This window comes from Lactuca saligna, chromosome 9 (genome assembly GCF_052625555.1).
Source record: "Lactuca saligna cultivar CGN05327 chromosome 9, ASM5262555v1, whole genome shotgun sequence".
Lineage (NCBI taxonomy): Eukaryota > Viridiplantae > Streptophyta > Magnoliopsida > Asterales > Asteraceae > Lactuca > Lactuca saligna.
In genome coordinates, this window is record NC_136425.1 from 92,439,887 (window position 1) to 92,463,640 (window position 23,754).

A 23,754-nucleotide genomic window follows, 5' to 3' on the forward strand; every position below is an offset into this window, starting at 1 on the left:
ATACCAAAAGCATAAACAGTATAAAATAGACCTTACAATAGTTATTTATAACTACTGGCCTATAATCCAAAATCTCTCGTTATGCCATCTAACTTATGCTCTCGTGCCATAACCTGTAATACAAAGAAAACTAAGTAGGTCAGGTTAGGAGCCTGGTGAGCGTATAGGGTTTTCAAACCACAATGTTATATATATATATATATATATATATATATATATATATATATATATATATATATATATTAGAACTCAGAAACTTATACAATTTCATCATACAAAACAACTCTTATCCCACCCCATCGATCCTCAGAATGACACGATCTAATCTCTCGTATTAAAATTTACCTCTTTACCTGATCCCTACTCATGGATCTAAAACTAATCTCTTGATCTGATCCATACTCCTGGATCTAAAACTAATATCCTGATCTAATCCATACTCTCGGATTTAAAACTAATCTCCTGATATAATCCATACTCCCGGATCTAAAATTGTGCCCAATCCATACTCCCGGACTAGGGATAATTAACTATGTCTTAATCCATACTCCTGGATTAGTAACAAGTTTATCTCGTTTATTGACAATATCGTTTTCGAGATCCCTCTTGCAATATGTGTCAATGGGTTTTTAGAGTACACCGGTGAACATCAAGCTCACAAGACGTACAAATTGTGAGCATGCTAGTGTTCCACTGGACTGTCTAGAATAGTCCGTGGTTGTCATCCCTACTCTACTGAATGATGGGGACCATCGTTTGGGTAAAGGTTTCACTCATTTTTCACCTGTCACCCTCACCTCAAGATCTATATCACCTTTTATCTCATTATCCAACTCATCTTTTATCACACACCAACTATCTCATCTACCTCTGTTCTACAGAACATATTTGTAGATATAAAATACATATAAAGTTTAACTCATTTTAAAACTATATAAAACATTCATTCCACACTCATGTCAAATAAACAACAATATATAAACACATAGCATGTTTCTCATAGCAAATACTTCATATTTTATGTGTTAGAAGAAAGTGACTATACATTCACTCATAACATAGATGTAATACATTCAACAAACACTTGTATTAAAATCGTGTTTATGAAAGGGACTATACACTCACTTGATTAGAAGATGATCGGACAACACTACGGCTCTAAAAGTAGTATTCTTCGGTGAAACTGGAATATCTTCAAAAACCGGGCTTCTCGCGGGCAGAGCTTCGGCTTGAAAGTATTTTCTTCTTGGGATATTCAGGGCTTTGGGACTAGCTTCGGGTGTCTGGATGATTTTGGGGTTTCAGGGGTACTTTGAGATAGCTATGGAGGGTATCGGGAGTGTGAGAGAAGAGATGGAGCAACCAAATTTGGCTGACCCTCGATTTTTATTTATAGGGCCAACATTATGTACTCACGTCGTGAGCCTAGTAGGTCACTGCATTCGTCACTCGTCTACTTGGTCTGGAAGGTGTCCAGTCTGTGCTCACGTCGTGAACACTATGCTCACGTCGTGAGTTCTGACACGGCCTCGAAATTTGTGTTCCGAACTTCAGAAATTCATATATTTTGCATACGAGCTCCGTTTTCGACGTTCTTTATATGCACGCGTAGGTGAGATTATGCTATACAACTCTCTTTTAGACTCCATCGGCTAACTTTGACATTAACTTTTATTATATTATTTTAGTTGGCCGGGACAGGAAAACTCCGTTAGGAATTCACAACTCCTTCATCTGAAGTATTTTTTCATCTATCTTTTTACCGTTGAACTATTATCGATGAGATCTTCGATTCTCGTTTAGATCGTTTCAGCTAGAAATCACTCGATCTCAGTCTGCATACTGCTAAGCTAAACTTAGAAAAATCATAACTTCCTCATAGGAAGTCAAATTTGGACATTCTTTTTATGCATGCTCTCGGTTTAACGTATTCTACGACTTTCATGTATATTTATAAGGCCAAATATCTATCTAACGTAAATTCGCTATTTACGTTGCGCTGTGTCGTGCCGATTCTGTCGCGAAACTTTGACAGGTCATAACTTCTTCGTTATAACTCGGATTCCGACGTTCTTTATATGTACGGTATCCTTTAGCATATACTACAAGTTAGTTAAGATTAATACTTTTAAATAATCTTCCATAGAAAAGTTAGTTTTGATGCTTATCGTCTCTACATTGACTAGTCCAGATCTACAGGCGTTACAGGTTAACAGAATTGGAATTTTTAGATTTCTAGAATTGCTTTCTTTCTTTTAAGTTTTTCTGATGTCTAGCATTTAATTGTCTTTTCTTAGCGATAGTCCTCAGCCGACTAATGAATTCTGGCTCTAGGTTTCTGTTTTCTAATATATGTTGATGTTTGCTCAGAGGAGGTTTCACTCGAAATATCCTTAGTGCCACTAGGTCCTGCTTGATCATAATGAAAGTAAAAATGATTCAGAGGTTCCGAAACGTATTTTCTTTTCATTTTCCAAGAGGTCATTTCAAAAAGTCCTTTTGGTTCGTCTGAATTATCTGTTGGACCTGACCAAAAAAATTCATCACATCCATCAACATTATCATCATTTACAATGGATGTTAGTTTTAATGTATCGTTTTTATTTAGTTCAGTTTTTATGACAACTTTATTAGGGGCGGTTTGTACTTTCGGAAATACTATAGCGTTTGCTTTTAAAACATCCGAACCCTTATTTTCAATAACACGAACATATTCAACTGAGTTTTCAAGAATCAATTTTTTCTTTGGTTCAGATACATTTTGTATAGATGCTGAACAATCAATCTCATCCTTTACATAAATCTCACTCATATCACTTTTGTCAAATTCAGAAACATTTTCAGCATTAAAAGTGTTTTCCGAACTCAATTTTGTACACAAAGAGTCAAATCTTTGCACAGTATCAGATTTAATATGTTCTTTATCATTTTCAACCAGCATTTTCTTTAACTTGCTTTTATGTTCATTGGAATGAATATATGCTTCAATTTTGTCAAGTCTAATTTTGTAAGATTCAGATATATCATCTGAGGACACATTGGATTTGCACTTATAGCACTCTGCATCGATTTCATCCTCTTTCAGTTCGAGAAAGGGTAAAATCATTTTGTGTATATTTTTACCTTTTTCACAATCAAGATGGAATGGAGCAATGTTAAAATATAACTATTTCGCAATTAAACAAAAAAATGTTTAATTGTTTCAACAAAGCAAGATTGTCACTTTTAATATAAATGACCTCATCCCTTAACCTAGTTAACTATAATTCCAACTTCTCTATCTACGTACTCCTCTTTTCACTTTTATTCGTTACCCTACTGATTTGATCGCTTACATAGAATTATTTGAACGAGTTCTTTTTAAACTATCACTAAAATTAGTGAAAGTAAAATTTAGATCGTCTAATTCAGTTTCGTAATGTGTAACATGAATATCAAGAGATTATAGTATATAGTGTACCTTACTGATGACTTTCTTGCATTCACTGGCCTACTCAGAAATATGTCTTGCAGCAAAATAGTTGTCAGAAGTCCAACTGCTATCAGCGACATATTCTCTCTGCTCTGAGACATCACTACGAACCATCAAGCATCTTCCCTCGTTCTCTGGGACTCCAGACTTGACTACTAAACATCCACCATGTGTGGGTTTCCTAACTTCCTTGTCTTCTGAATCTGTTGACTAAACTTCAACACATCCAAACTTATTATCATCCTCCTGCATAATCAAAGCAAGCTTAGCACTATCAACACTTTATTTCTTTCTAAGCTCTTTTATCTTTTAAAGATAGTCAGCTTCATCTTTCTTTTCTTCCTTCTTTACATTTATCCTTCTCAACATACACTCCTTGGAAAAATGGTTCTTGGCTTGGCCATAGTTACAATCATACCTATAGTCTCCTAACAACTTATTCTCCTATTTATCTTTCAGAACTGAAGTTTCCTGCTTTATTTCTGCCTTTGAACCGACCAAAGTTCTTTTAGATGAATCTTTTCGAATTAGAATCCATCATGGCATATTCTTCCTTGGTAAATTCAAAATTTGAGATGTCAGATTCTTAATCTTCTTCAGTAACCTTTTTACCCTTCGCAACAAGGGCCAACAATCTCATCTTGGAGACAAGCTTAACATCTTTTGTTGCTTCATCTTCGTGGGACCTCAAAATTCCCAAGAACTTGTCCAAAGAATAAGTTTTAAATTGTTCATGAGCTTTAACCGTGGACACTACAACTTTCCAATCTGATCTCAAACCATTCATAAACGTGACTTTTTGCTATATTGGTTCATGCCTGATTTTGTGTTTTAACATCCTGCTCAAGAGATGATTAAAACAATTGAATGTTTGATCAAGTTTCTCTTCTGCCCTTTGAGCAAAGGCACCAAACTCTGATAAAAGCAAAGTTTGTACAGATTGTTCCAGATCTACATTTCTTGAATAGAGTTCCTTTAATCTATCCCATATCTCCTTCGTTGTATCACATGCACTTACCAGATGAAAATTGTCTGGTGGGAGAGCGAATGAGATAATTGTCAATGCCTTGATGTTGATTAACAACTTTTCTTTCTCATCTTGAGCACATGTTTATGACCGACTAGAATAGCGTTGTAGTCGGCTTGAGTTTTAACGATCTTCCTCGTAGCCGTGTGAGTGAAGGTTTGTTGTGTCATAGCCTCCCATATGGTTGAACCATCTTCTTCAAAACCTATAACATTGTCTTGAAAGTGTAAGTCCCATAACTCATAATCTTGAGGGAAGAGGATTGGTATCCTAGTGGTCGATCCAATGCTACTGGATAGATTGAAGGAAAGAGTATAAGGATATTCTGGTTTAATGATGTTGATTCATAAAAACCTGTTTAGAATAAGATGTGTAAAACGATAATCGAGTCTAGAGAAAAATAAGGATCGAGATCTAGTATCTACAATTGACGAAAATGATGAAGACGACAATAATAGATCCAACGAAAATGGAAAACCCTAATTATACTCAACAGAAGAATTACACATGGTTTACACAATCTCCTGCTCTGATACCAAATGTTAAAACAATAACAAATATATCGATAGATTCTAACAAGTGTAATCAACAAAACAATAAGAACAATGAAGATCAAATAATGTCGAATGATTAGATTCAATAGCCTTAGAAGAATTCAACAAGAACTTCTCTGTAAAGACTACATAGGGCAATACAACTTGTTAACCCTGAAACGGTGTATGCATGCACTATAAATAGTCTAACCCTAATAACATTAATACTCGGGTGGATAGGCCCAGTCCGTTACAATTATGGACTATTCTAGTATAAAACAATATTGACACAATACATTAAACAAACTAACATAGATGAACCATCTTTTCTAGTTATTAGTTAATGGTGCAAAGAAAGCAAAGAAAATAGCCTAACGAGTCTCGAAAGATTTTGTTTTCACAAACCACTTCTTGCATGCAATGGATTTAATCAATAATTGTGGCATGATTTTGATGAAGATAAGTGAGCGTGATATCTTTTTTTGTTATTTTGGTTTGCTAGTTTTATATTTTAGTTATTTTAGTGTGTTTTTATTTATTTTATTTACTTTTAGTTTCTTTTATTTTGTTTTCCATGTTGATGCTTTTAACATTTTAGATCTTTACAAAACTATATTGCTCTTTAGATGCTTTCAGTAATTTTAAAGATTAGGATCGAGTGTCGTTTGATCACGAGAGATACTTCACGAGAGGTTTCGCATGATATAAGTGGGGGTTACTTACCCACACGAGAGAGGGATCGAGGCTTTATTAAAGTTCATTACTAGAAGGAAGAGCATATACGAGAGACAAGACGAGTGTTTGGCCAATGCGAATCGAGTTGCTTTTATTCGCGAAAAAAGTTAAATTACTATTTAGTTTCCATGTCGTCATCCATGCATATCCACGATGTGGCGTCACGTTTTTACGCGAAGAGAATTCATGCGAAGCAAGTTCCCAGATTTTACACATTGATCTGTTATATGATGTTTTCACTTATCGTTTCGCACATCTAGTCCCTACATGAGGAAAAAAGTAAAGCAACTCCACTTTTCAGTTTCCAGAAAAATCTCAAGCAACATCATTCCAAGTCACATTTCGAAGCAACCCACTACAGTCGACTTCGTTGTCGCAACTATTTACCTAAGACGAGTTCATTCATTTTCTCCATCTTTTATTTTATTTACTTTAGGTGTTATTATATACAATGAGGGAATAGTATAGTTTAAGTGTGGGGTATGTGGATTGGAAAAAGAACAACAAGCATGTCAGCTTAAACAAGAAAATTATATATGTTAGACTGAAATTTTTTGGAAATATAAAGACTTGAAAAAAATGGTCAAAATAATAAAATCTAGTAAATTTAAAATAAAAAACTGTTTTGATATTATTGCGTTGGAACTAAGTTTGCGAGTGGTATCTGGTATAATTTGATGAAAATTATAAGATTTAGTTGAACCGATATATCATAATATATTTGTGGCTTGCCAATTTTAGTGAAATCATGAGACAAAAACATGAACTTGTGTAGTTTCAGGGACACAAAATACTTTTTATCGTGTACTTGAAATGTATCCATGAATATTTGTGTAGACATTGCACTTTAGACTAATGCCTTTGACCAATAAAGGTTGAAGTTAAGTTCCCTTGATTAAGCATATGCTTTTCTTTTAGGTTTTTAGTTTGAGAGAAAAACAAAGTGAGTTAAGAAAAAATTGTGAAAAAAGTCATGAATAAAAGAAAAAAAAGTTGTCAAGAAGTTGTTGAGTGAATAACACCAATCATTGTATGAAGATCATAAAGAAATAAAGCAAATTGCCAAAAGCGAAGGACTTAGTAGTCAAAGTTGTAATTTTTCTTTCTAGGTTATTTTACCATATGTATGATTGGGAACTAAAAAAATTACCTTGATGTTAAGAAAATATTATGAGGATGTATTCGGAAGGATGCTTAAATGAATGTTGCTCAAAATAAGTGGGGAACATTTATGAGGATTGTGAGTATCAGGGACTTGGGAAGTACTAAGGATTTATTAGACACAAATATATGCATAGAAGTGAGACATAATTGGCGAATTTAATTTGGGTTATTCTATATGACGTTGGTGAGCAAGGTTTTAATGTGTGGTATTAAAATGAAATTATTATAAAATCTAGTTTTGCATGGAGACAGGCAAAAGAATATATAGTGTGTGGTATTTAGATATGAGTTTGTTTAAGAATGTATTTTAGGCCATTATCATAATATATTTGGGTAAAAAAATTATATTTTAAGATATATGATACTTAAAATGCTTTGAAATGTTCAATTGCAGTTAAAATGGAAGCTTGAAATACAAAAAGAAGAGAAAAGAGCTAAAAAGACGCATAAAAGATGTTGTTGGACAACACATATCTCATGACTTGTAACCCTGATAAAGGAGATTTAATATATTCTGGATACTCAAAAAAAAATTGTGAAACTTATGTGTGAGTGACTTTTTGCTATATCCTCTTGTAGCATGTCCAAACTCAGCCTCGAAGATGGAGCATAAAAGTTGGATGGAAATTCCCTCCAAGTTACTTATTCACTAAGAACCACTCCCACTTATTTTTATTTGCTTAATCCCTAAGCCACCATTAGTTTCCTAATTCCAATCCAACCCTAACATTCCATATTAAATACACCTCCTCAATTTAACTATAAATACCCCATCATTTCGTTATTTTCTTCATCTATGATATTCCACTTTGACATGTGCGACATAAAAAACTTCATAGCAGCCGTTTTGAGGGTCTAGAAGGCGGTTAGACGGCCATTAAAATGATTTGGAGCGATGATATGAAGGATTATATAGCCAATTCATTTCGGGAGTCATCTGGTTTGTTGTTTCGACCACGATTAACATTCCTTTATTATTTTCATATGTTTTACTTTCTGATTTAGGGTTTCAAATCCATATATTTTGTGTTAGACTAGACCAATCATTGAGATTACAGATTAATTTGCTATTCAGATTAGTTATTCTTATTTATTTTTTATGATAGCTCGATAAAGAACCTTTTTGTGTTAATGATAACTACTTTTTCTGTTTATTACTGAGTTTTACTAAGCTTAGATGATCACTCTGTTTTGGTATGCTTTTATCTTATGAATTTGTGATCATCAAAGTTATAAGACTAGAGCTTTGATAAAAAATCTAGAGTTAAATAGAAAAGATGGTAAATTAATGTGAAATCTAATATATGATGATCATTCATGTATTGAATTGATGTTATTAACCATTAATGTCGTTCACAAGTTCAAGTCTAGCATAATTCAAATTTAATACTAGTATATTTGTTTGTTTGTCCATTTGATCAATGAATAAATGAACTTGTTTTACAAAAGGATTAGTCTTTCGATCATAAATTCTAATCATATTAGGAATCGGTGAATAATAAATAAATAAACGTCCATTGCACTTATTAGTTAGCCAATAATTTGAGATGTAATACAGTTTGAACTAAAGTGCCCAGAGTGATTTGTTTCCATTTAGTTTATCTCATTAGAATATATGTTGATCTAATTGAGATTTAATAATCAAAGACCCCTTTTTACTGTTTTTGTGTGTTTAGTTTAATCTATAATCAAACATCCCAATATTAATTCACCACCATTCTTTTTGAATTTGGCACCCATGCTGATCAAAACTATACTATATTCGATCAGGTTCACTGCCTGTAAGGCGTGGTTTACATACGACTGACTATGAGTTATAAATACAAAAGTAGCGCATTAAAAATACACATCAAGGCCGGTGATCGAGTGTTACTTAAAGTCTCTCCATGGAATGGACTTATTCGATTAGGAAAACATGGGAAATTGAGTCCTCATTTCACATAACCATTCAAAGTACTTCAAAATGTAGGGAATCGGTCTTATAAGCTTGAATTACCACCTGAAATGGAAGGTATCCATCACACCTTTCATGTTTATTATTTAAGGAAGTACAAAGGAGGAGAAACCGATATGATCCCACTTTTAGAGTTAAAGATTGATTAGGATAAAAGTTTAAACGAAGAGTCTGAAGCAATCATTGACCGCAAGACAAAGAAGTTACGACACAAGATGATTGACTTAGTGCTAGTGCGATGAAAAATTCAGTAGTGCTAAACCTCACCTGGTAGACAAAGAGTGGCATGAAAAGTCGTTATCCACATATGTTCATTAACGCATCATTCTGGGACGAAATCATCATTAGGGAGAGAAATGTAACACCCACATTTCCAGTTAGGCTTAGTTATCAAATCTGTAACTTCGTTAGTTGACAATTGTAAATTTTTTGGAATATATAAAATTAAATCACACACACTCACACACACACACACACACACACACACACACACATATATATATATATATATATATATGTCAGTTTTTTAGATATTAGTTGTATGTGATATCTGTGTAAAATCTTGCGTCTAAACATAATGAGTATGGATAAAAATATAAATTAAAAATAAGTGATTATTTTGGATAAATAATCTAAAAAAGTCGTAGTAATCGAAAAAAGTAAAATTGTGCATATATAGAACGCCCAAATCTAACCTCATGAGAGGAAGTTATAATTTTTTTGATGTTATAGTGTAGTAGTATACGACTTAGAAACCGAAAGTTGGTTGATTTTTAGGAAAAAAATATATAAATAAGAGTTGAAGATCTCGTCCATACCTATCCGTCGATATAAAGACAATCGAGAACATATATTATAATAGAAAGTTTTGATTTTTATACGGATTTTTTTGCAGTCTAAATCTGTTAAAAATATAACTTTAAATAAAATGAGAATTAGTCGACGGAGTATAAAGTAAAGTTTTAGACCTAGTTGATAGCTACACATGGATATAAACGATGCCAAAACGAAGCTAATATGGAGAAGTTATAATTTTTTTTAGATATCAGACGTTCGGTGCACAGCTGTGCACGCCGACCACTTGCACGTCGTGCCCTGACAACCACCCAAGCCTCACCATGAGTCTCCACTCAGAAGATGCCAAGTCACCCTCTTCCAACTGAGTGTACGACACACACCTTCCTTGTGCGTGGCGTGCCCTCTGATTTCCCATGTATAAACCTCTAAGCGTCTGTAGAATCCTCACCCCATTTTGTCAATTCTCTTTGGAATTTCATTGTACACGTCATCCCTTTTACTCCCTCGTTCTCAGAAACTTTAGTGAGACCCTATGGTGTTAGATAGCAAGTATTAGAAGCTCTTGGGTCAGATTTATGCCCACATAATTCCCAATTTTCATCAAAAATACTTTGTAAGTTGAGTTACGCTTACTCTGCCTTAAGTGTAACTTATAGTTATAGTTATATTCATTATTATGAACCTATAATTAAGATTTATTAGTGCTTCCAATGTCGTTATACTGATTTATCTACTTACGGGAGTGTGGCTAGGCTAGATTTAGTGAAGTGTTTATAGTGGGATTTCCAAACAGTATACTCTGTATACCAAACTGACCATACCTTCGATATTATTATACTTGGTTATTCCTTACTTGAGAGATGTTTATGTAGACATTGGGATTATTAAGGAATATAGACTATTATTATACATTAACAAGGATTATGAAACTAGACTAAGACGTAGTGGTTTATACATATAGGTCTTTGAGAAGTGTTAAGGCGAAGCGTTGCCCTAACCTCGAGTCATCTACATTTTTGAGTTGAGTGTGTAGTTAATACCAAGTACACAAGTTAATAAAAGTATTCATTACTTAGGAAAAATTATTTGTTACCTGTATTATCTATATTATGATTTATTTATATAACTATGATAGTACTGTCTATTAGGAACTATATGGCACAAAAATTTGCCTTTAGTATAGGTATGGATTAGTTATAATAAGACTTGTAAAAGTTTTTTAGTTCCCAATAATTTGGCTATTAATTAGGTTTCATTCAGGGGTAGACTGTCAGATGAGAACGAAGTTTCGTATTCCTCTTCTTTCTCTCCTAATATCATTTCTAGTTATTTCTGGTTATGAGGGTAACCTAAAAGGGACTCTACTTTTAATTAAAAGTATATACCAATTTGGTTATGATCGTAGACACCTTAATCCAATAGTATCATGATAGCGAGTCCATGACACGGAAATGTTGCACTGAGCTTATTCCACCTGTGTAGATGGAAATTTTAATCTAGCCTATAGTGTTCTTTGTTTCTTTGTTGAATCTAACCAGTATTAAGGATTTCGGTAAGATTTCTGACTTTCGAATGTTCATCTGTAGAAAAGTTTCTCATAGGATTATATTGATGGATCTGCCTCCATCTACCAAGATTCTTCAGATATAGTGGTTTACAATGTATAGGTTCAGTACTAATCTGTCATTGTGAGGATCCATTATGTTTTCTCTTTCATCTTTGTAGAATGTGACTTCATCTTTTTTTGTGAGGACTACATTGTTTCTTGAGCCCTCTTTTTTCCAATTTTGACACCTTTGCATGTCTCTTCACTTCTAAGTATTTTGTAGCACAAATGTTTGACCCTCCTAAAATGAAGATTATCACACCCCCGAACCAGTATCATAACAATTGAATATGAATGAAATATATCAACCAAACATCATACATTACAATATACCAACATTCATTTTCTTATAATATGTACTTGTTTATCAATTACACAAAAATAACATAAAGTATGATTGCTCAAAAGGTAGTAAAATAATCCAAATCCAAGGCTCGAGTATCTATACACTGAGTTCCTGAGAATACAAGCCGTTTTGAAAAGCGTCAACATACAATGTTTGTGAGTTCATAAGCGTATTTGTAGGAAAAACTTTGTACTATCTTTTCTTATAATAGATTGTAAAACTCCACTAAATCCAATATTTTCTACACACAGTAGTTTGTGAGTCTCATTCCAAAACCGTGTATACTTGCATGCATGTCCTTTATTTTCCTTTTTTGTATTTGAAAAGAGTGTATTCCCAAAAAATCCTATATTTTATGTATATAAAAGTGTTGTGGTCTTAAAACCTTAGACCCGAGTGGTGAAATCAGTTTACAAAGTATACGAAACATAGTTTGGTGTTTTGTAAAACTAGTAGAGAGTAAACTCTTCGTAAATTCAAATAATGTTGTTTTTCTCTATGTGAGTCGCTATAACCATACTAATGACCTAAAGCGCCTATCATGACGTTTTTCAGACGTCGATTTCTTTAAGATATTTGTCACCCTAGACTAGCTTAGTGTAGCTGTAGCGTGGGGTGTCAGCCCTGTATAGATCTATACACAATTACCTCCCTCTCCCTCCAGGAGACTCTGGCTATAACAAACAGGACTTACCGTGTACGCTAGGTAGGTACGTCTAAAGGAGAGTCTCACAAGAGCCTTAACAGATTTAGATGAACTATAACTCCGTTTTACTTCCAAAATAGGATAATTATACCCTTAAATAATTATAAGCCCTTTGAAAGTGTGGTTTTCCAACCCATACTGATTATAGTTTATTATGTTTGTTTGTCAAGACAATTTATATGATTATATGTGTAAATACAAGTAGAATAACATGTCAAGACAATTTCTTGTTCTTTTGACTTTTCTATCCTGGTTTTTAAAAATATTATATGAAAATCATTGTAAGTCTAATTTTAGATCCTTAAACTCATGGAGTTTGCAAATTGAGTCTAATTTGTTCACAATTTTTCTCATAAAGTTCGTATGAATGCGTGAGAGTAGTCATTAGAACGATATAAACCTAAACTATTTGCATGTAAAATAATTTTGAATAATCATATGTTCAAGGTGGTCAAAACTATCCGTAAATGGACTATAACGTTTCTGTGGAAGGTTGGGAATTAAGTTTACTTTATACATGTTTGCACACAAGACTCATTTTTGCTATTTTGGAGTGTATAACCCCATATTTACAGTTTTCAAACAATATATATTTTAACAATAATTTTCTCATGATTTTTATGAATATGTACGTGATAAACTTCATGTTCAAGCAAAATTCCAAAAGTTAAACACATAAACACATTGGTCCATACAATTATGAAATGCTTAACCTCACTTTGACTTGTATTCCCTCCCCCCCCCCCCCCCCCAAAGAGTATGAAAACAAGAAAAATAGTGAGGTATGAATCTCACCTTGAGGTTTTCGATACATAGAATAAGAAGAAGAATCTTTGAACCTAACTTGAGTTCATGATGGTATTTTCGAAATGATGATGTTTCTAAGAGTTTTACACACAACAAAATGTGTAAATTGAAAGTTCTAAGAATATATATGAAGAAAAAGCACTTGGATCAAACATGGACTTACCAACTTTATGATCCTTGGATGAAGACTTCCTTGAAGAACACACCCACACACCAATTCTTGGAGAAAGGATATGAGAGAGCTCTTGAGTGTTTCAGAGGAAAATGTGTTGGAAGTGGAGTTTGGATGAGGGTGGATTGAGTGGGAGATGAGCCGAGAGATAGAGAGAGGAGGGTGGATGGGCGGTTTGACTTATGAAGAGATTGATAAGAAGTTTGCCTTGATATATGCAAGGTAATGGCAATGTTATATGTAGTGCCAAAGTAAGGTGTCACTTGTATTAACCATCATTTCCTTCTTTTTTTATCTAACCAAACCCAAACAAGCCCAAGAGGGGTCTCGACCCTAGGTTGGCCCAAACATATTTGTGGGATTCGACTTGACTTGGTCCAAGGGGTTTTTCGGTCCAATAATGTTATAGGAAGGGTTTTGGCCCAATTAAGGGGTTTTCGGCCCAAGTATGTGTTTATGGAGTTTAAGTGAGAACTTTTGGCCCAATAGGGGCCTAATAGTGGTTTTCGGTTATATGAGATGGAACAATAGAGGTTTTTGGCCCATTAGGGCCCAAAGAAAAATCTTCGGCCCCATGAGATTTTATGAGAGGGCTTTTGGCCCAAAAAAGCCTATTAATACTAAAAATGAGGTTTTCAGCCCAAAATAGTCTAAGAATAAATTTCACGGCCCAAAACAAGGTTAAATAAAATTTTTTGGCCGATTAGGGCCTAAAAGAGAGTTTTCGGTCCAAAATAACCAATTTGAGAGGTTATCGACCCATTAGGGCCCAATAAGAGAATATTGGTCAAATTAGGGGTTTGGATCGAAAATTTTGGGGCACGGCCCATAAATGATTGGATTTGGCTTATTGCATCGAGTTTCAGGCCTATACGAGGTTGTTTCGACTTGAATCGCAATGTATGAAAGTATGAACTTAAATAGCATCGTAGTTTAAATCTCACTAAATGGATTATTACAAGTTTACATGGAGGGATTGTCTTGCACATGGACCAAAACCTTAATCCTAATTTACTAGTTGTGACATCATCCCCCCGTTAGAGGGAATTTCATCCCAAAATTCATTCTAAAGTAGTTTCTCAAGTACTAGGAGTAGATTTTGGTATCCCAGTTTTGTCTAGTCTTTTCGTTCCTAGGAGATTTTAGGTCCTTGCTTAGTGTTCGAGTGAACCTTCGCTATTAGCACTTGACCTTACTCCTTTAGCTTAGTTGAGCGTTGGTCATCTCAGTCCAACACAAAGGTATTTCACCTTGGCGTCCAATATGGTGAAGTGAATGGATGGTCACTGGTATTGAGGATTTTGTACTTGGCTTCCCAATAGTCACGTCTCTAAACCTTAAGAAGAACACTGCTTCCACTAAAGTTAAGGTCGCATGATGGAGTTGGTCTTGTAGTTCTGTAGTTGTCTTGGGAGTCTCTTACCACTGGATTTTGAACTAGTGGGATGTCAATTCTTGCTTATTTCTGAGGGTAGGTCGAGTAAAATTTTGATTCGGGGTTGGGATATCGATCCTTGCGGATGGGTTCTTTCGATTCTTAATAGTCAATGATCCTATGGATGATTAGCCTTCCCTCTTCATAAATCAGATGGGCGTTCTCTGAGGTTCAACTCTTGGTCTGATAACTCTCATACTTATTGGGTCTTTCCGTAAACCGGATACCTTCGGTGTTTATGTTGGCACTAAATGGACTTGGTGGTCTGGTTATGGAAATGGCTTCATGAGTTGAGTCGATTTCCGAATTCAACTTTCCACGTCGGGAGGTCATAAGTTTTTGGGGTTTCCTTGAGGTCTTTTTGTTTCTTGTTTCCAAATTTTATTGTGGCTAGGAAGAGCATGGTATTTCTTACATAGGCACTTAGGAGTCTAGATGCCAAGGATAATTTGAGGATTGTTGTTATAAGGTGTAGGGGTTTCATTAATCGATTGGTTAAGGCAAAGAGTCTCTTTATGGCACATGAATGTTGTTTGGTAAGGATCAAGTCGGCCCGTGTCAAATCACACTGTTGGGATCCTTCTTTTAATAGATGTTGGATTGATTTGGAAGGAATGGTTTTTTGGAATGATAGTATGTATGTACATGTTTTTAATGTTACCAGTTTCGTCCTTGTTATCATTATTGTGAACATTTTTTATTTTGTTTAGCGAGTATTAGTAGTATAAGTGCTTCGATTATTAGTGATCAAATTGATGGGTTTTGAGCATTCTAACACTCCTATGGTATACATGCAACCCTATAAACCTTAGATCTATGTTTTCTCTAATATTCATGCAAATTTGATTTTTCCAAGGTTCTATCCTAACTAGAATGGCATGGGGGTACTTGCAATATAAAAACTAGTAGAATGACATACCTTTCTTGTATCTTGGATGTGACATCACCATTTTCATGGCCAGGAAAGACCGATTTTGTTGATGCTTGTTTAAAAACCAGAGTACATTTTAACGAAAAGTGTTGCGGAATTTGTTCCTAGAAAAACATGATAAATACATTATCAAAGCATTTTTTCGAAGAAATGTATTTCATTCATTTTAAAACTTTGGGATATCATCGTCAATATAGGAACATAAGCATAAACAGAACTTACATTCATTAACACTAGTGATTTACATCTCCTTAATCTCTCAGTGTAATGTAACTTCATATCAATACGTGTGACACAATAAACTTGAGTGGGTCAGGTTGGCAATTCTGGTGAGTACATAAGGTTTTCAACCCACAATAATATAATTGTGTTTAATCATTAAACAATCAACCTAATTACCTATCCTCATTATCTTCTTTATTTCTTAAGGATCTCCCCTTAGAATCATTTATCATTCACTTATTCACTCCTAATGATTGTCCTAATGAGTAGGCACAAAGTCCATCATTACCAATGGCATAGCTGTCAATATTATCTAATAAGCACATTTGTCAAAATTATCATTTAGGCGCAGCTTCCAGAATTATGAAATTCTCTATTAGGCGTAGCTGCTGATATTGTCCTTTGGGCGCGGTTTCCAGGGTTATGATGTCCTCTATTAGGTGCAACTGTTGATACTATCCTTAGAGAGCAAATGCTAGGGTGTTTAGAGTAGACCAAAAACATCTACAGATTGTGGCGCAGCTGCTAATGCTCATTTATAGGGTACTAGGTCCATTGTTGCCAATGTTCACCTATAGGGCACTATGTCCATACTGCCAATGTTCCTCTATATTAACTTTCATCCCTCGTCACTCATCTACCGATGTTTTACCCAACATATTTTGTAGATATAAAATACATATGCAGTTTAAATCATTTAAAACATGTATAAAATCGTTCTTCCAACATAGATAACAAGTATACAGATAATATGTACACATAGCACGTAATTTATATAAAATACTTCATATTTATGTGAAGATGAAAGTAACTATGCACTCACTTGTAAAAGTGACGACTCAAAATTCAAGCAGCGCTTCGCTTCTTAACAATATGATATCCAACGACGAAACCTAGTATTATTACCACTAGATTTTAGTCTAATATTTATTGCGACTAATTATTAATCTAGATTCATCATTAACTCAGAGTCTACTTCATGATCTATTAAGTAAGGATCAGCCAGGTAGGATAGTTGGGAGGCAAGACCATTTCGAAATATAGCCTTTCTAAAATCCAACAACTAAACCCAACATGACCATTCTAGACACCTCTCCTGTAAGTAGTTCAATCAGTATAACGACTTTGAATCATTGATAAATTTTATTTATAGATTCATAATAACGATATTATAAGCTATATTTAAAGTAGGGTAGCATAACTTACTTAGCTAGGAGTCGGGCTCTGCAGGGGCAGAACATCGTCGCTGAATCTTTCTCAGAAATATTTTTGCAGTGCTTTAGCGGTCACCTTACTATATTAAAAACTACAGAAATAGAAGTCAAATCACGAGGGACCGAAATGCTCGGGGGATAGGAAGGGAAAGACTATTGAATCAAGAGAATGACGGAAGAAATATGAGAGCTAGAGGCTCTTATTTATAGTGATTGAATTTTCAAAAACTACCCTCCATAGTTACTTAATGACCTTATAATTATATAAATGACTAAACACCCCTTTATAATATTGTTTTAAATAGATTTAATGATATTTTTACTAAACTAATGTCGAAAGTACTCGACACTAGTCTTATAGCGACCGCATCGTCGATACCTTTCTAACGATATATACATATGTATATATATGTATACGTATATATGATTTACACTTAATTTTAATACGTAATTGTGCTATTAAAAATTATAACTCGTTCATACGAACTACGGTTTTGACGTTCTTTATATCCACACATAGCTATTGACGAGATCTATAACTTTCGTTTAGACTTCATCGGCTAATTTTGAATTTCTTTTTTTTCCATATTTTTATAAAATAAAATAATTTTGCGAAACTCATAACCCTCTCGTACGGACTCTGTTTTTGACATTCTTTTTCTCAAAATTCATATTTTAAGGAGTACTACGATTTTTATTTTGGTCGCATGAGCTAAAAGTCAACCATTCTCTTTGTAACTTTTTACGTCGTACATTCGTTGTGCGCGGCTGACTTTTATATATATTCATACGAATTCAGATTTCGACGAAATTTATATTTTCAGGATGCGGAAGACGTATACTTCCTATATATATATATATATATATATATATATATATATATATATATATATATTGAACAGAAAATCTACTGTATTCTACTACTACAAGTCTCCCAAATTACTACCTATGTCCCTCACGGGACTTGAACCCTCGACCTCAAGGAGGGAGGGCAACACCGGATACCGTTGGGCTATATATATATATATATATATATATATATATATATATATATATATATATATATATATATATATATATATATATGTTTGGGCGCACTTATTTTTACAATTTCCGGACGATTCGACTGATTTTTTCTATTTTATTATATTATAATAATATTCTTGAAACTTTTAATATTCAAGTAATACTTCTTTATTATGTCAAATAGTTACAATTGTTAACCCTAACTATTACTTTGGTTAAGATTATTTATCCTAGATAACAAAAAAAAAATCATTTTAACGTTTATTATATCTTAATTGACTAGCCTTGAATCTACAAGTGTTACATTGGCTTCCTTAAGAGCTTGTGAGCCTAGCCCCCGAAATCTGATGCCTCAAATGTTTCACACAACACCACAACTCTTGGAATAACTTGAGAGAAAAGCACATTCACTCAAAATCGGCTAGCCCTCCTTGTTCTTGTCTTAGTGGCCAATTTTGCTTACCATGAGGTTCTTTATATAGTGTGTCACATGTAGGGTTACGCCATGCAAACCCAAAAGTGCATGACTTTTCAATTCCTCCATGATCCATGAGTTTTAACCTCCATGGAGCGCCCATGGAGCAACCTTTGGGTTTTATCCCAATCCAATGAACCATGGATCATAAAGCCCAATCAATCCCCATATATTTAATTAGTCTCTTTCTGATCACAAAATTAATTCCAAAAAAAATCTTGATTAATACTAATTAGATAATATGATTTCATATTAATATATTAAAACTTATAATATATTAACAAACCATAAGTGTCGTTTTCTCATTTTTTCTATCCAGTTGTTATGATGCCATGCAACCTAAATGGACCATGCCAAGACAGGTCAAGTACATACTAAATATAGTTGTGGACTTAGACACCTTATCTAACAGTCTCCCACTTGGATAAGTCTAATAACTATAGTTATAGTTATGACTTCAGGATCCGACCAGTAATCGTACCTCTTTCAAAGTCTCGCGGAACTAAGATGATGCACCATTTAAGATAAATGATCATATAATCCACTGTTCTAGATATCAACCGGACAAATACATGGAACAATGTCTTACTTATTGTCTAACAGTTTGTTTCCCGATTTCCGATTTGTTTGACATAGAAGTAAACTGAACACATCAATTTGGTTCTTACCAGGCCTAGCACATAGGTCAAAACAAAATCATCGAGGGCTCAGATATCGCTTTTAACCCTCCAAGGAATAAAAGAAACAGGTGAACTTTGACTGATATGCTTGTACTAACTACTTGTTGTATCATACACAAAAGCACGTTTTATAAAATAAGTTACTGATGCATTTTCGTGCAATCAATGCACAACCAACTCATAATCAACAACTCATATATCTAGGTTTGAAGACTTATATGATATTACCGTCTCATGATCACTCGAGATAAATTCCATGAAGTGATACAAGTGAGTGTGGGTTTAATCCAATACTTAGAACTTATGAGCACTCCTGAATGTTGTCGCAACTTTTGCTATGTCTAACACCTTAGACATCTACAAGCCCAATTCATGACAATCTTGATTCATACCTACTTCCAACATATGACTGACTGTGCAGAGTTTGAATAATGTAATTATTTTAGAAGTCAAAACATGCAAAATTGAAACAATAGCAACCAATTAACACAGGATAACAACACTTTACTTATAAATATTTATTTAATCATCGAATGTCAATTACATTTTACAAGTTTCAAAAATAGATATCTAATCTGTAAACCTAATATCATCCTTCAGTCCGATGTGCCTCGCATGCTGCAAATGCTTAACCCTACACAGTCCCTTCGTGAGGAGATCTGTTGGGTTTTCATCTGATAATACCCTCTTTGCCACGAGGAGTCCTTCTTCTATCTAATGTCTAATGAAGTGGTATTTTTTGTCAATGTTCCTGGATTTGTCGTGATCCCTTGGTTCCTTAGCTAAGGCAACTGCACTCTCATTATCACAGAAAATCTCCATAGGCTCCAGTGGGTACAACTCCAAGGTCTCCAATGAAGTTTATTAGCCATATTGCCTCCTTTACCGCTTCGCTTGTTGCTATGTACTCTGATTCGCAAATTGAATCAGCTACTATTTCCTACTTGGAACTTTTCCAAGTAATTGCTCCTCCATTTAGGGTGAAGATCCAGCCCGACTGAGAGCGGAAATTATCCCTATCAGTCTGGAAACTAGCATCACTATACCCCACTACTCTCAAGTCATCACTCCCACCACGGGTAAGGACCCAGTCCCTAGTTCACCGTAGGTACTTGAGAATATTCTTCACCACAGTCCAGTGAGCCTTGCCCGGATTCCCTTGATATTTGCTGGCAATGCTTAAAGCACAGGCCACATCAGGGCGAGTACAAGTTATAGCATACATGATCGAGCCTATAGCGGAAGCATATGATACTCGACTCATCTCAACTATCTCAACCTTTGTACTCAGGCTCTAAGTCTTACTCAGTTTGGTGTTACTCTAGATTGGTAAGTCACCTTTCTTGGAATCATTCATGCTGAACCTTTTCAGCACCTTATCCAAGTAGGTACTTTGACTAAGTCCAATTATTCTCTTACTCATGTCTCTCAATATCCTTATTCCTAGGATATATGCAGCTTCTCCAAGGTCCTACATAGCGAAAACTTCCCAAGAAAGTATATAACCTCTTGCAAGGTTGGGATGTCATTTTCTATGAGTAGTATGTTATCCACATACAATACAAAAAAGCTAACTATACTCCCACTAACCTTAACATATACACAGGACTCGTCTTTGCTCCTCGAAAAACCAAACTCTTTGACTTTCTCATTGAAACAAATATTCCATCTGCGAGATGCTTGTTTCAATCCATAGATGGATTTCTCAAGCTTACACACTCTATTAGGGTGATTTGCATTGACAAAACCCTCTGGATGACTCATGTAAACATCCTCAGCCAACTTTCCATTAAGGAAAGGTGTTTTGACATCCATTTTCCATATTTCATAATCATGAAATGCAGTTATGGCTAGCATAACCCTGATAGACTTAATCTTCGCTACTGGTGAGAAGGTCTCATCATACGCAACTCCCGGAGTTTGAGTAAAGCCCTTCGCAACCACTCGTGCTTTTTAAGTGTGTACATTCCCATCCATGTTTGTCTTCTTCTTAAAGATCCACTTGCACCTGACCGTATTACGACCCGATACATTGTCAACCAAGTTCCAAACTTGATTGTCATACATGGAATGAATCTCTCTATCCATGGCCTCTATCAATTTGGCAGACTCAGGGCCTACCATGGCTTCCTTAAAGTTGTTAGGCTCATCCAAATTTATCAGTGTACTATCACTGATAAATGCATCACCTTCCGTAGTAATATGAAAACCATAGTAATGCTCAGGTGGATTCTTAACTCTTGTGGAACGCCTCAGAGGTACAGACTCATCAACATGAGTTTCCTCCTAAAGTTGATCGCTAGGGTTTGAGGTTCCTTCAACGCTTGTCTCTTGAAGTTCTTCAAGATCAAGTTGCCTCCCACTGTTTCCTTGGCTTATAAACTCTCTCTCTCTCTCTCTCTCCCTCTCTCTCTCTCTCCCTCTCTCTCAAGACCCTTTTCCTTGCCATAAAGACCACATTCTTACTGGGTCTGTAGAAGAGGTAACCAAAGGATTTACATGGGTATCCGATGAAAATACACCACTCACTTCGAGGTTCGAGCTTGTCCTGAGTTTCACGTCTCATGAAAGCCTCGCAACCCCAAATCTTTATGTAGTCCAGATTAGGAACTTTCCCAGTCCACATCTCGTGAGGTGTTTTGGCAACATTCTTGGTAGGGACTAGCTTTAGGATATGGGCAGCAGTATCTAAGGCATTCCCCCATAATGAGATGCATAATGAAGCTCAACTCATCATGGAACAAACCATGTCTAACAAGGTTCGATTACACCTCTCAGCCACACCATTAAGTTGTGGTTCTGGGAGGTGTCAATTGTGAAACAATTCCACATTCCTTAAGATAGTCAAAGAACTCTATACTAAGATACTCTCCTCCTTGATCGGATCGGAGCATCTTAATGTTCCTGCCCAGCTGATTCTCCACTTCCTGTTTTAACTCTTTGAACTTTTCAAAGTTTTCTGACTTATATTTGATTAATTAGACATAACCATATCTACTGTAGTCATTAGTAAAAGTCGTATAGAAGTGGTTAGCATCCCTAGTGGCAGTTCTGAAGGGTCTACACACATCTGTGTGTATGAGGTCCAACAAACCTTCACCCATAGCACAAGTACTAGTGAAGGGTGACTTTGCCATTTTTCCAAGTAAACAAGACTCGCAACTAGCATCTGACCTTAAGTCAGATGACTCCAAAACTCCAGTCTTCTGGAGTTGGCCTATGCATTTCTTGTTAACATGACTAAGACGACAATGCCAAAAGGATGCTTTATCCAAACTAGTGGAAGAATCGATATGCAATACATTATTTCCTAAGTTATCTACAACCGACACAATTTCATATACACCATCACAAGGTAATGCTTTAAAATAAAGAACATTATTATAAAAAAGCATTAATACCACCACATTCATTATCAAATGAAAAAGTAAATCATTGTTCGTACAAACCATGAAAAGAAATAATATTTTTTGCCATTTCAAACGAGTAACAACACTTATTCAAATCTAACACTAACCCACTACTTAGAAATAAAGAATAAACTCCAATCTTGGTGATAGGTGAATCTTTCCTATTCCCCATGATCAAGTTTATTTTTCTGTGCTCCACATCCTCACTTCTTCTTAGACCCTGTAAATCAGAACATATATGAATACCACAACCTGTATCAAGGACCCAAGAATTAGCAAGCGGCGAGTTATTAGAAAATATAGTGTAAATACCTACATGAGTAGGTTTGCCCATCCCATCCTTAACATCTTGCAGGTAGTTGGGGTAGTTTCGTTTCCAGTGCCGCTTTTCCTGACAATAGAAGCATTGAGCTTCCTTTAGGTTGGAAGAAGGAGTGACAGAACCACCTTTGGTTCCACTTGAAGAGGATCCATCAGGAGACTTTCCCTTGGTACCCTTCAAGGGGTCTTTCTCTTTTTCCCTCTACTTTGCCCGATTGCCAGAACAAGAGTGATGTTAGGAGTAGAAATAGTTAAAATCGATTTACCTTTGAGACCAGTTTCAGCGGTCTTCAAAAGTTCTTGAAGCATGTTAAGTGTGGCCTCCTCCTTGTTCATATGATAGGTCATTTAGAATTGATCAAAACAAGTAGGTAAGGAGTGCATTATGATTTCAATAGCTAACTCCTCGGGGAAGTTCATATTCAATTTCAGTAAACGGTCCACAAACCTTTGCATTTTCTGCATGTGGCCCATGATGGATTCACCATCCTTCATCTGGGTTGTTATCATGGAAGAGATGAATTCATACCTCTCTTGACGAGCACTCTGATGGTAGCGGTCCATCAGGTCCATGTGTATCTAAAAAGGGTAAAAGTCCTCATATGACTTCTGGAGTTCTGTTGTCATTGTGGCCAACATGATCTATGCAACTTTGGTAGCATCTCTCACATGTGCCCTAAAGTTAGCGATCTCCTCTGGAGTAGCAGTAGGCATATCAAT